Raw genomic sequence first — 14,969 nt, 5'->3', positions numbered from 1 at the left:
TGATCTAAATTTACTCCCCCATCCCTTCAGCATGCCCTCATGCTGAAGCATGCAGCACTCCCACATCTCCCAGCAGATAACCTTATCTGCTCTTCTCCTGATCTGCCCCCGTGTTTGGTATTTTCCCTTGAATTCCAAAAAGGTTCGCCAGGCTCTCCAGTGCTATCGGATCCATCTACCTACAGGCATTTTATCACAGCCAGCTCTTTCCCTCTAAGAGCCCCCTAACACTGTCTCAACTTCTACCTTTCTAATGTGCCTCTGGGAGAAGGAGAGAGCATTCCCAGTGTTTGCAGTAACATCAAAGCACTCTGTCCGATTTAAGACTCCCTGTCACTTGTGCTCTCCTGACAGAGACACAGGTGTCAAAGCCTGTTCTTTGAGGCAACAACTACCACAAAATTCAGTGTCTTCAGCCAGTTCAGCAGAACTTGGCAATGGAAGGGGGCTTGTGGCTTATGTATCCCACCTGTCCTGCAGTTCTCTGAAGTTTACAAAAGAAAAATCTCTCCCTTTTTTCAACTGTCATATCCCCCAGATTGGATGCAGATATCTCCACTTGTGCAAGGGGGCAGGACATGACTTTATCCAATAGAAGTGTGCACAAATCCCCAGAGAGAACCACCTCTTAAATTGTGACAGGCTGTTCTGCAGGCACATCCCAAGGCAGCTGTTGGCAAGGTATCTTTCAAGGCGAGTCCTGCCAGATTCATAAATTCTGGAGACAAAGAATAGAGAGGAAACCGCACATGGGGTGGGGACCCTCTGAAGCTTCTTCTCTGTCCTGGGGCCTTGGCTCCCCACAGAAATGGATCGTTATCTTACTCTGCACTTCCACATTCTCTTGCAGATTGTCGAGGATCTCAAAATGCAGCGCATTTACTACTTTTTTTGTTCCCATTGTGGGAATTGTCAATTTAATGTGATGATCACTTACTATGAACTGCAATCCAGTCTCCTCCATGGATACTGGCAGGACTGCTAAGTAAAAAGTGCTCTTTCTTCAGTACCATACAGATAAAAGTAATAGAGATGATAATGAAACTTGCAGTGGAAGAGAAATGTTCAAATCCATCACAATTAACAAAGACGAAGAAAAAATACTGGTAACAGGAACAGACCACAGAGATTTTTTTAAAAATTAGTAGTAAGAGGCAGATATGAAATCATGGCTATAAGGTAAAGGTCAAGGAAGAATATTTTTAAACTCATTGGAAAAGAAGGGGATTCTTGCGGTTCTTACAAATTTAGAAGGACTATATGCAAATAGCATTAATAAGAATGCTTGAGTGTGAAGAAGATAAATTAGGGAACTATCAAGCTACTGTATAATTTTCTAATACAAATAACATCTTCGTATCTTTTGATATTTAAAAATAGAGAAAGTATTGAAAAATACTAAGTAGGGAACAATGCCACAGTAGTCTGAGGGAATTGGACTAGGTGACTTTCATTTTAATTTTATGATATGCATTTTAACGAAAGCCAAGATGACTCTCTGAAAAAAGAGGCTGACAGGAAGAATATAAAAGATAATGAAGGTGAGGGCCAAGAGGTTTAGAGCTTGAAGCAAGGCTCTGCTTAGATTAAGGGGAAAAAATCATGCAACCTGTAGAAGAAAGAACAGGTATTATAAAGAGAAGAGCAAGGGGAAAGCTATTATATGTGGTTCACAAATCAGTATAACAGAGACAAGAGATTCAATGTAAAATTGATCAGTTTTCAAAACTGACTATGAAAACCAAAGAAATTAAGAAAACCAGAACAATTTTGGAATAAGTGTCTCTGGGAGTTGTGGGGTTTTAGTCACTGACTCAAATTGATCTGTAAACAATTTTTATGTTAAGCAGAAGTTGTAGCATTCCAATGCTAGTAAAATGATAGGAAAAAAATTAGGCACTTTTTTCTCTCATTTTTATTGTTTAACTCCTGTGTTTATTGGTGAATGTGCATATCTGGAAAAATATGTATCTTAGGACTTTAGTTTTTGAATGGAGTTTTGATTTCAGTTGAAACAGTTATTCCAACAAGGAGCGTTGCACACAGAGAATAAATAGTGATAATTAACCGATTACATGAGTTCAGAGCAACAAGATCATGTAGCTGACAAAATGCAAGGAAGCAAAAGTGCTTCTGTTCATGAATGGGTCACTTCATATGTGGTCTGCTTCCTTCATCTTCCAGACAGTAAGGTTCATTCAGCCCATTTTTCTACTTAACTGATGTTCACAGACCTTGTATCTACATAGCGGAACAGGTGGCTGAGAAGAGTATGCAGGTAAGAGAACTGAAAAGGGGACAGTGAAAGTAGGAATTAGGGCAGAGAGGGAAAGAGAGGAAATTACACAAAAAACCACAGTGATCAGTGAAAAGTTTGAAAGAGTTCAAAAAGCTAAGAAGTAAACACAACCTATTAGAAAATCTAATAGAAAGAAACAAACCAAACAGAATTATAAAGAGAAACAGGAAATTCACTTAGACTGCATAATGGAAAAAGAAATAATCATATCACAGAACACAAATATCACCATTCCCTATGACGAGCCTGGAAGTCCAACTGATACTTAATTACACTAACCAAAGAATAGCTGTCAAGGTGATGAATGCCAGAACCATTCAGTACCACTCAGTGGCTAAACCAGAAAGGTACTCAATTTTTATCAGATCTGTTTCAAGCACTGCAAGAATGCTAGAAAGTAATGAAGCAATCAGTCTGTAGAGCATCAGAAAACAAAATTAAAAGGATTCAGTTCCTAAACTTTGTATCCTGGGATACAGGGGTCCCTGTACCCTGAAACAGTACATTCATAGATGACCAGAAAGCTTGAGATCTAAAAATCTGATAGAATACCAGGACTGGAAAGAATATGTTAAGGGAAGAATAAAAAATGAATTAAACTGAGGCAAAATTCCTGTTACAGTCAGGGCTACAATTCCCTTAAAAAAGATGAGAAGAAAAAAAAAAAGAAAACAGGTCTATAATCTAAAGATGAGAAGAAATCTTGCAAGTGTTTTATAATGGTTCATTTATATGTAGATTCCAGCTCCTTCAAAAGACCTCAAATAAACAGAGCAACTGAACTTCAAATTAATATTATATTCATACAACTTAGTATTATATCCATTTTGCTGGCAGATAAACTAACCAGAAGGTCACACAACTAGCCATGAGTCATGTTGCAAATCATTTACAAGTGAAGGTACAAAAAGCCCTCCTTCTAAGCCTCTTCTGAATCCCAGATTGTGGTTCCCAGAGTAATCTCTACTTTTGTGCAAAACATGATCAGTGCAGGACCAATGACAACTCAGTTTTTGACTCAGCAGGGCCATCTTACAGCCTTCCTCAGTAACCTCTTCCCTGCCTCCCTCAGTTAAAAACAATGCATTTTCTTTTTTTTTTTCACTTGGGAACCATGAGATTTTATGTCCCTGTGGGAAACCAATGTTCTAAAAAATTCACTTGTCTGGTATTTGAATTACCACAAAGTTGTCTAACCTATGGCTTCCCATTGGCTGTCAGCATTAATCTTGGAGCACTCAGCTATGCTTACTCACCTTTTGCCATCTTACCCAACTGTTTTGGCCTGTTCTCTCAAGACCCAAGCATCAAATTTACATTGGTGCTATGGTGGGAGAAGTGGATAATGAAATGCATGGCTCAATGGAACTAGGAATATTTTCTATTAAACACGAGGGAAAGGCTTAAAGCAGAGACTGTTGGCAATATAAACTTAATATACACACACAATAAATGCTTGCTACACCCAAGCACCATGTGGAAAAGGTGCTCTAGGGCAACATCTCAGCAGTCATTTTCCTCTTGATGGAAAATCCCTGCTGTGATAGGTCTGAAAACACGGGTTACAACAGAGTCTGACTGAAGAGTTCCTTCGTTGTTACAGAGCTGGGCCTCAGTCTACACCATGAACGTCATTAAGAACCAAATAAATAAGCCCAGCACACAGGGAAAAACCATAATGCTTAACAGAGGGATTTCTAGGCTTTCCCTACAGGAAGGAAAGGGCAGTAGCACTTCAGTAACTCACTGAAAGTTTGCAAGTAGAAACACCTGAGTGCAGCTTTACCTGTTTATTCTAAATGAGCAAGATTTGTTCACTTATTATTAACAGATAAGCAAATATCCTCAGACCTTTTCATGAATCCAAATAGAAAGCGATGTGCTTACTGATGTTAATAACTAATTATTAGACTCACCTGTAGGGTCTGATTCAAACAGCTTACGCATTTTACAAAGACTGCATTTACCCTTCCCTTTTTTCTCTGCTTTACTCTCACCATAGATATCAAATATATTTAATAACGTATTTCAGACTTGCCATTGATAATTTGTAAAGTAAACCTTAGCATAAGACAAATCAAAGAAAGTAGTCATTACTTTGCCCTTCACAATGATGCTTGTGGCAGAAAAGCAGGTGGAGCACATCCTTTCTTGGTTACCTCCCCCCAGAGTTCAGACTTTATCCTTGAGGCAAGAACTGCTGGAGAGTTTTGTTATGACACAGGTATGTCCAGGGAAAAACACAGAGGAAGAACTCAGCTCTGATCAGCTGACAAATACTGCTGCATCCCAAATAAGTGGTCACATTGACCTTTTCAAACATTGTTTTAAAAAGCTCACACTGACCGGTATGACAGTCTTACCTCATAAATCTTTCTAACCTATTTCTTGAAATTACTTGCTTAAACATAATCTGGCTGCTGGTATGGACAGGACAGGTTACCAGACTCACATGCACCACTCATAGTATTAACCTATTTCTATTGAACCCTGTCTTGTCTCCTTCCTTCTTCCCTCTGTAAACTACTGTAACTGCTTACAAAGAAATGGGAAAAGAAAACCCACACGACAGAAGTTTTCTTCCTAAAAACAATAAAATCACAGTGCTGGAATCCAGAAGCTATCTAACTCTCTCTCTGGTACCCAAAGGCAGGAACCACAATATTTATAGCACATTTGTAAAAGACTTCAAAAAATGAAGGCTTCAAACCTTCTCAGTCTCTTTCAATACTTCAGTATCTTTATCACAAAAGCTGCTTTCCCCCATATCTAACCTCAGTTTCTTTTTGTTGCAATCTACATTCATTATTCCTGTGCTGTCCATTGTTGATAAGGGGAACAGGCTGGAAAACAGCCAGAAGCTTTAGCTACATCTAGTACTAATAGTCCATTAAAAGACCTTAAAAAGAGCTAATATTTTACAGAAAGCTAAATGCTAGTATGTCAATATGTCATCTCCGAAAACTGTATCTAATCCATTATTGAGGTGGATTGGATATAATTTGACATAAAAGCAGCATCAGATGTTTTGGGGCACCGGCCATTAACAACTTTTCAAGAGATGTAGGGGGACTTCAGCAAGGCTTTTGACACTGTCTCCCATAACATCCTTATAGGTAAGCTTAGGAAGTGTGGGTTAGATGAGTGGACAGTGAGGTGGACTGAGAACTGGCTGAAGGGAACAGGTCACAGGGTCATGATCAACAGCACAGAGTCTGACTGGAGGCCTGTATCTAGTGGCGCACCCCAGGGGTCTGTGCTCAGTCCAGTCCTATTCAATATATTCATCAATGACCTGGACGATGGAATAGAGTGTACCCTCAGCAAGTTCGCTGATGATACCAAGCTGGGAGGAGTGGCTGATACACCAGAAGGCTGTGCTGCCATCCAATGAGACCTGGACATGCTGGAGAGCTGGGCCGAGGGGAACCTCATGAAACTCAGCAAGAGTGAACGCAACATCCTGCATCTGGGGAGGAACAACCCTGTGTACCAGTACAGTCTGGGGGCTGATCTGCTGGAAAGCAGCTGCACTGAGAAGGACCTGGCAGTGCTGGTGGACAGCAGGTTGATCATGAGTCTGCAACATGGCCTTGTGGCCAAGAAGGCCAATGGTGTCCTGGGGTGCATTAAAAGGAGTGTGGCCAGCAGGTCGAGGGAGGTTATCCTCCCCCTCTACTACATCCTAGTGAGACCACATCTGGAATACTGTGTCCAGTTTTGGGCTCCCCTGTTCAAGAAAGACAGGGAACTACTCGAGCAAGTCCAGTGGAGAGCTAGGAAGATGATCAGGGGACTGGAGCATCTCCCTTATGAGGAAAGGCTGAAGGACTTGGGTTTGTTTAGCATGGAGAAGAGAAGACTGAGGGGGATCTTTTCAATACTTATAAATATCTGAAGGGTGGGTGTCAAGAGGATGGGCCTGGACTCTTTTCAGTGGTGCCCGATGACAGGACAGGAGGCAATGGGTACAAATTGGAACACAGGAAGTTCCACCTGAATATGAGGGAAAACTTCTTTACTGTGAGGGTGACAGAGCAGTGGCACAGGCTGCCCAGAGAGGTTGTGGAATCTCCTTCTGGATATATTCAAAACCTGCCTGGACGCATTACTGTGGCTCCTGCTCTAGGTGTGCCTGCTCAAGCAGGAGGGTTGGACAAGATGATGTCTGGATGTCCCTTCCAACACCTACTATTCTGTGATAACACCTTAAGTGTGGAAAGAAGCTGATAAAGAAGACAAGAGGAGAAGCGGAAAGACTTATAATACATTATTTTATACAGTACTTTTTTATAGAAATGGAGCTGCACACTTAAGTCTGGGTTGGAAGCTAAAATCCATAAAAATTCAGAAGAAATTGGTTCCAGGTCCCATTTTTGTGGGAAGTTTGATCCAGTATGTAGATTTCCACGCAGGGAAAGCCTATGCAGGCCTTGCAGCCAGACATGAGTTTTCTCTGACCATGTTCCAAGGCAATCCAGAAGTTGCATGGCTACAGCAAGGGTGGCATTTAGCCCATATCTGCCTAAAACCATAATGTATACATACACAAATTCAAGGGCAGCAAACTGGCTTAGGGAATCTGCAGTCCCTTGGCTTCTTCTTCTAAACGGTCTCAGAACACAAAACATACGGGGTTAACCATTACAGAAGTATTGGCTGAGAAAGTACTGAAGTAACTGGAAAAAATTGTGATGAGAATGCAGAAATTACATATCCTGGAAATTTTGCAGAAAAGAATAAGCTTGCTTCAAGACAAAAATAAACACACACACTAAGAACCCAGGAAAGTATAATAGAAAACTGAGATGCAGTTGCTCAGCTACTAGCGAAATCATTGTTTTCTCCATTATTTATGGTTTTAATAGCAAAGTAGCACAATGAAACCCATCTGCACGCCATTACTTGTGGTAAAGGATAGGTTTATTACAAGAAGATTAGTAATAAAAATACTTTAAACAAGAAAAAAGTATTTTTGGCATGGAACTGTTACAGTGCAGCACCAGTTATTAGGTGTGAGTCAGGCAATCTTAACAACAGATGGCACTGATCTGTGAATTGGGTTGCTAAACATAATATATTTTTATACCTATGCAAAATGATAAAGAATTATTTTCAAAACAAAAGCATACCAGATTCTATCTATATATGAACAGTATAGCCAAAGTATAGACTTACAGGCATGAGTTTATCTATGAATATATATCTAGAGTTTATATAAACCAGATTTTTCCAGAATAGTAGGATGGAAAGACTAAAGAGGGGAGTTAAAAGGGGAAAAAAATATATCTCTGGTAGAGGAATCATTTTCCATGGAGTAATGCATTAAACACCGCAATCCCCTCAGGCACCTACCCCATACAAAAGCCCACTAAATTTTCTCTCTCATTGACTGTCAGGCTCTCTGCTTTCACAGTCCCCTCAATGCACCTGTAGATCCTTGCAGACCTCATGCTTTTCCCTCCTGTTACCGTTTCCCATCTCTACTGGCATCGCATCAGCCCTGACCCCAAGTTTTACTCCTGTGGTTTTCTCCTTTCCCTTTTTCTTGCACAAATTCTGGCTATTAGTCCCTCTCAATATCCTGCCTTTTAACCGTATTTTCACTAGAAAACAGATTCGACATGCAAGAAAAGGTGCAAGCTTTTGATACTTCTAGGAGATATTCCTAAGGCTGCTCAGCTTTCTGTCACCAACCTCTTCAGTGCCAGAAGGTGGTGCTCTTGTCACTCAAGGAGGTTTTTTGTTAGTTTTACTGTGGCTTTGATATTATTGAGAAAACCCACATTGCTCTGGACTTGGTCTACCAATACCATAAAGTATTCTGTGTGCTCCTGTATTCACCTGCGTTCATAGGTGAATGCGATTTTCAATAAAAAGCTTCAGAGCACGTCTAATTCCTGAAACTCAGTCAAATGTGATTATTCCTGACTAAATTTTATGAATACATAAGTAAGTAATGCGTACCTGTATACTTTCAAGAAGGACAAAATTAAGATTACTAAATCTGTTGAGAGCACAAGGGCACAAGCCTGACAAAAGACTGAAATACTGCTGCAAAAATATTAGTGGTAAGAAACAGGTGTGTAGAGGAAGATAAAGTCATGTTAGCTAAGACTGTAGACATTTTCTATTAAATACATCACCATTCCTATCTCTTGGCACACTATGGTTTAAAACTGTTCATAAAATGTTACTTGATTCAAATATAGCACAAAAATTTCCTGTGGGAAAGCAACACAATTTGCTGTCATATCTTACCACCACAGATGGGTAGAAACTGTTAGAAAAGCATGGAGCTTCCAATGATTTTTCAGCTGATGCATACAAAATGTTGTTCCTACCTTCAAAGGGCTCTTGAAATCAAAGAAAGGTTTTTAGGTTTCTTAAGGAATGGTGAAATCTCTTTGTCTGGACACTGTAATTTCTAGATTTAAAAATTATGCTTATGAAACTGAACAGTAGGAAACAAATGTTTATAATCCAGGTGTTTCAGTATTTCCCTAAAGTTCAGAGATGTGGATCTGGAGAGATAAGCACTTCCTGTATTTTACAGAGCTAAAAGAAACGTTTTTCATAAAGCAAGAGAGGCTGGCAGCCCCAGATCAGCTCATTTCCCAATGAGAATGAATGCACATGCAAAACGCATGCAAGTGCATCTACGCCAATGCACACAGCATGGGCAACAAACAGGAGGAGCTGGAAGCCATTGTGCAGCAGCATAGCCATGACTTACTTGCCATCACAGAGACATGGTGGCATGACTCTTATGACTGGAGTGCATCAATGGATGGCTATAAGCTTTTCAGAAGGGATAGGCAAGGAAGGAGAGGCGGTGGGGCAGCTCTGTGTGTTAGGAAGTGTTTCAATTGTATAGAGCTCAACAATTGCGATGATAAGGTTGAGTGCTTATGGGTAAGAATGAGGGGGAAGGCCAACAAGGCAGAGGTCCTGCTGGGGGTCTGTTATAGACCACCCAACCAGGATGAAAAGGTAGATGAAGCATTCTACAAGCAGCTCACAGAAATCTCACAATCACTAGCCCTTGTTCTCATGGGGGACTTCAACTTACTGGACATCTGCTGGAAATACAACACAGCAGAGAGGAAACAGTCTAGGAGGTTCCTGGAGTGCATGGAAGATAACTTCCTGACACACCTAGTAAATGAGCCTACCAGGAGAGGTGCCTCACTTGACCTACTGTTCACAAACAGAAGGGCTGGTGGGACATGTGGTGGTCAGAAGCCGTCTAGGGCTTAGCGACCATGATATGATAGAGTTCTTAATTCTTGGCAAAGTAAGAAGGGGGGTCAGCAAAACCGTTACCATGGTCTTCTGGAGGGCAGACTTTAGCCTGTTCAGAGCACTGGTTGAGAGTCCCTTGGGAGGCAGTCCTGCAGGGCAAAGGGGTCCAGGAAGGCTGGGCATTCTTCAAGAAGGAAGTCTTAAAGGTGCAGGAGCAGGCTGGTCCCATGTGCCGCAAGACAAACTGGAGGGGAAGGCTGGCAGACTGATTTAATTTATTCATTTACATGATTCTTAACGATTAGCCTAATATGGTCGTAATTAAAACCATACCTGACCCCTTTGTCTATTCAGTTATGGCTCTGACTGGCATTAGGTTTATACATATGTCTAATTCATGTAGCAAAATCTTGCACATCTATTTAATGACTGCAAACACTAGAAAAAAAAATTTAAAATACCAACAGTAAATGACTCAGTAATATTTTTAGTTCAGCTGATGTGTCTGGAGTTATTGTCATGTAATGAAGAACAAGGCTATTGCAGCAGCCTACCCCAAGTCCAAAAGAGTGCATGCATTCAGATTTCAGCCATGACGCTGGCTGCAAAAAGCCCACATAGTCCCCTTTGGCACTCGCAGATTTTTTGAGGCCGAGGCAGCATATATATGACCTCTCTCATGACTTTTGCCTTAGATTTGGCCAGAGGAAGTTAAGAACATGGAATGAAAATAAACACACTGTGGACCACACTTAATAAACAACGGTCTTCTCTCTCCTCACCCCACCCAGAAACCCAAAAAAGAAAAATAGAGTATTTTTATCAAAGTATGAACAGACTTAAACGCAAGGATAACTAAAGTCAATACACATACATATGCATCTCTAAGGTCACCATTTTCACCCTTTTGTAAAATAACTGTTTCTTAAGGACAGTGTAGTATAAACCCAGCAAATTGTTGTAACTGAGCAGAAACCAATCAATAGCTAGGTCAGCCTAAAGTCTTAATACGACCCTTAAAAGGAGCTAGAAAAATGCTACCTAGGAAGGGCATAGAAGTCTTAATGTTTATTTCTGCCCATATCTGAGTACTTCTGAAAAACAAGCTAGTAAGACAGACCTTGCATAGAATAGCAAGAACGGGGAGCCTACCCCTCTGATGGGCTCCTGCTTCCTCCTGGCAGTGGGCAGAGCACCCCCAGCCTAACCATGCTGGTGAGCTTCTGGCTTCATTTAAAACCCATCACACCAGCATCATGGAGCCATCTTCTGATGTTTCATCCAGGCCAGAGCCCAGGTGAATGGAGGCATCAAAGGATCCTGAGCAAGCACACAAGTAATGACAACAAAATATCACCCTCGTGTCCCACTTTGAAAAACAGATCCAGCCCCAAATCTTGATCAGCTGCAACATGTTTCTTTCTTTAATTGCATTACAATTAAACATTACAATTACGACTCTTGCTTTCTTCTACTTTAAAGCAGACAGATCAGGTGCTCTGGTTCAAAAACTACCCCATCAACACATGTGACAGTGGGGCAGGATTCAGTGTACCTGAGGATGAGGCTGCTATTTTCATTGGCATCTCAAGTATATCTCAAGCAGAAGAGTTGTGCTACTAACAGCAGGGAGGAAAGGCTTTCTGACACATAAAAGCAGAACATCCTGGAGAACAAAGCTTCCCCAGTCATCTCCATGAGGACACCAAAATGTGAAATAACATACCAAAATTGGTGTCTAGTTCTCACCACTAAAAAGTTGGGTCATGCTGACTAAAATGATGGAAAAAGAAAATATAATAACAATAGCAATTGCCAGTACAGGAGAAAATAAACCTTCTAATACTTGATGGTTCTCTAATTTTGTATTTTTTCATATGTTTCTCCTCTTATTTTTATTTCTGGCATTTGGAGTATCTAAGCATATTTATGGACAGCTTTTCTGCCTGTCCTGACTCTGAGGCTTGATAAAAATAATAAAAACATTATTAAAAATGTAATACGATCACTATTTTTAAAATCCAAACCAGGAAAGAGCTGAAGGTATACAGGACAAGAAAACAGAGCAATGGAAAAAGTATTAACTATGTTCTTCATTATTGTGTTCATTGTCTTCCATGTTGTCTTACATGGAGCAGTCAGCCAATATTCAGAGCCTTTCATGTGAAAAGAAGTTAATTTTAAATGCCAATGTTGTGACTGACAACTAATGTACACAAAGTCCTGCTTCTCCAAACACATGAAGAAAGCAGATTATTCCTTTGCTTAGAAACCCTGGAGTTTAATTCTTAAAGCAAGCTCTTTACCCAATAAACCCCATGTAAATAGACCCATATCGTCTATGAACAGACTTGGTTTATTCTTCCTCCTCTCCCAGTACGCATTACCAACCACTCAGATTACATCTGCAGGCTGGGCTGTTTTTGTACCCACTACTAAAATAAAGACTGCATTACCAAGCAGCATGGCCCAATGGCTGAAACAGTTGGTGATAAGGTCCCAGTCGCCACACTACACACTTTTCAGGAGTTTTACTTAGCACTGGCCTGATCCTATGGATCAAATCCCAGCTGGCATCCTGAGTTCATGAGGTACGCATCTGGACCATATCTTCCAGCTTTGTTTCTTCCCAGTGCAATCCAACTCATGTGCTTTGAGACTGCTCTACAATGGGAACTGAGGTGCAGTAAGGGGACACAGTTAACAGATTCACTTAAAAAAATGCATTAGCTCTACAATTGGACTAAAACACTAATGTAGATGGACCCAAAAGGACCTGCGATAGCAAACTTTTACTACATCATCTCTTTAAGCTACCTATAACTTCTTCAGGTGGCGCAGGCTGAGCCAGAACAGAATGCTTTTCAAAACTCTCTCTTCCACTCTTTTAGATTTTACTGACAATCTCTTCCCTAAGCTTTGGTATCTCTGAGAACAAGTATCTTAGTCCATCTGTCTGTTCAGTCAAGGAACACCTTCATGCCAGACTGAAGTACAAACTGCCATTATTTGCAGCTGAACTGAGCACTCCTGGCATGCCCTTCAGCTTTTGAGCTGTCACACATCCATCAATCTGAGCTTCTGAGATAATAGGCACCATGAATTTCAACAGAATAAATATACCCATGGAGAAGAATTGGTTTAAACCAGTAAAAGCTGCAACAGAAGCTGAAATCATATCAAACTCAAGACAAGATTAGACACCTGCCAGACTAAGAAAAATAACCTTCTAAGGTGAAGCCTTAGCCAATAGTAGGTTTTCTGGCTGGCCAGCCAAAAAGACATCCAGAGCAAATTGTGCATGGTTTTGGTCAGTCCTCCTTGCTTTCAGCCTCTGTCTTCCCGTTCTTCTGCCAGGGAAAGCATTCAAGAGATTTCACATTTCCTATTATATCTTTAATTTAACGTGAGTTTACTACTTCCTATTCCTTAATCTGATTACATTATTTTCAAATGAAAAAATTTTGTGTATATTTATTGAAAAAATCACTTATTTTATAGCTGTTGTTACTAAGTCTACATATTTTAGTAATTAGTTCAGTGTTGATCAATACATTAAAGATGTTTAAAAAGTGGAATTTAAGCAAAAAGTATTTTTGTGCAAATAATAGAAATAATACAATTCTTTAGGACTGATACCAGAAGCAAACCATACACTTGATAAGTAACTTGCATTGCAATGACACATTAAATAATATTCACACATATAAAAGGTCAATGTAGAATACATCTAAAGCAAAAAAAAGGTAGAAAGGGCTTTTGTAGAAGTATACCACCAAAAAACCTAAATACATAAAGCACTTATAACTGGTTTTAAGGATACAAAATATTGTGTTCCACATTATCTTGCACATTCTTTTTAAATTACTGTATTCCTGAAAACATTGAACTTAATCACAGAATTATACAATAGTTGAAGTTGGAAGGAACCTCTGGAGGTCATCTGGTCCCACCCCACTGATCAAGCAGGGCCACTGAGAGGCAATTGCCCAGGACTGTGTCAAGATGGCTTTTGAGTGCCTCCAGGGATGGAGACTCCACAACCTCCCTGGGAAACCTGTGACAGTGGTCAGTCACCCACACAGTAAAAAAATGTTTCCTGATGTTTGGAGGGAACCTCCTGTATTTTAGGTCATGCCCATTGCCTCTTGTCCTGTGGCTGGGCACCACTGAAAAGAGCCTAGCTCCATCTTCTTTACACCCTCCTTTCAGGTATTTATACACATTGATAAGATCCCCCCCTGAGCCTTCTTTTCTCCAGGCTGAACAGTCCCAGCTCTGTCAGCCTTTCCTCATAGGAGGGAGATGCTCCAGTCCCTTCATCATCTTTGCGGCCCTTTGCTGGACTCTGTCCAGTATGTCCATGTGTCTTGTGTACTGGGGAGCCCAGAACTGGGCACAGTACTCCAGGTGTGGTATCACCAATGCTGAGTAGAGGGGAAGTATCACCTCCCTTGACCTGCTGGCAACCCTTTGCCTAATGCAGCCCACAGTACCATTAACCTTCTTTGCGGCAAGGGCACATTATTGGCTAGTTGTTGGATCAACTTGGCATCCACCAGGACTCCAAGGTCCTTTTCTGCAAAGCTGCTTTCCAGCTCAGTGGTCCCCAGCATACACTGGTGCATGGGGTTCTTCCTCACCACATGCAGGACTTTGCACTTCCTCTTGCTGAACTTCACAAGGTTCCTATCAGCCCACTTCTCCAGCCCTCTAGATAACAGCACAACCCTCTGGCATATCAGTCACTCCTCCCAGTTTTGTGTCGTCTTGCTTTTGTGTCAGGCTTGCTGAAGGTACTCTCTGCCCCATCACCTGGATCACTAACAAAGATGTTAAACAGGACTAGACCCAGTACTGACCCTGGGGCACACCGCTAGTTGCTGGCCTCCAACTGGACTTCGTGCCACTTATCACCACCCTCTGGGCCTCGCTATTCAGCCAGCTTTCAACACCCTGCACTGTCTGCTCATCCAGCCCCTACAGCAACAGCTTCTCTATGAGGATCTTAGGGGAGACAGTGTCAAAGAATCATAGAATGTCCTGAGTTGGAAGGGACCCATAAGGATCATCAAGTCCAACTCCTGCACAGGACAACCCCAAATTCGCACCATATCTCTGAGGGCATTGTGCAGAGGTCTTACTGAATCCAGGTAGACACTAGCCACTGCTCTCCCCTCACCTATCAGGCCAGTCATTTCATCATAGAAGTTTATCATATTGATCAAGTACGACTTCTCCTTGGTGAAGCCATGCTGACTATTCCTGACAATTTGCTTGTCCTTCACATGCTTGGAAATGGCTTTAAGGATTAGTTGCTCCATCACCTTCCCAGGGATAGGAGCAAGGCTGACCAGCCTGTAGTTCCCTGGGTCTTTCCTCTTGCCTTTCTTGAAAATAGGAGTGACATTTGCTTTTTTCCAGT

The 14,969-nt window shown here is 41.2% G+C and overlaps 1 protein-coding gene across 1 annotated transcript in view; it reads right to left on the bottom strand.

The window, feature by feature from the left end:
* Positions 1–14,969, bottom strand: part of RAMP3 (receptor activity modifying protein 3) — a 96,612-nt gene that overhangs the window by 58,973 nt on the left and 22,670 nt on the right. The window lies entirely within an intron of this gene.

This window comes from Phalacrocorax aristotelis, chromosome 2 (assembly GCF_949628215.1).
Source record: "Phalacrocorax aristotelis chromosome 2, bGulAri2.1, whole genome shotgun sequence".
Lineage (NCBI taxonomy): Eukaryota > Metazoa > Chordata > Aves > Suliformes > Phalacrocoracidae > Phalacrocorax > Phalacrocorax aristotelis.
This window is presented reverse-complemented; position numbering and strand designations above follow the sequence as displayed.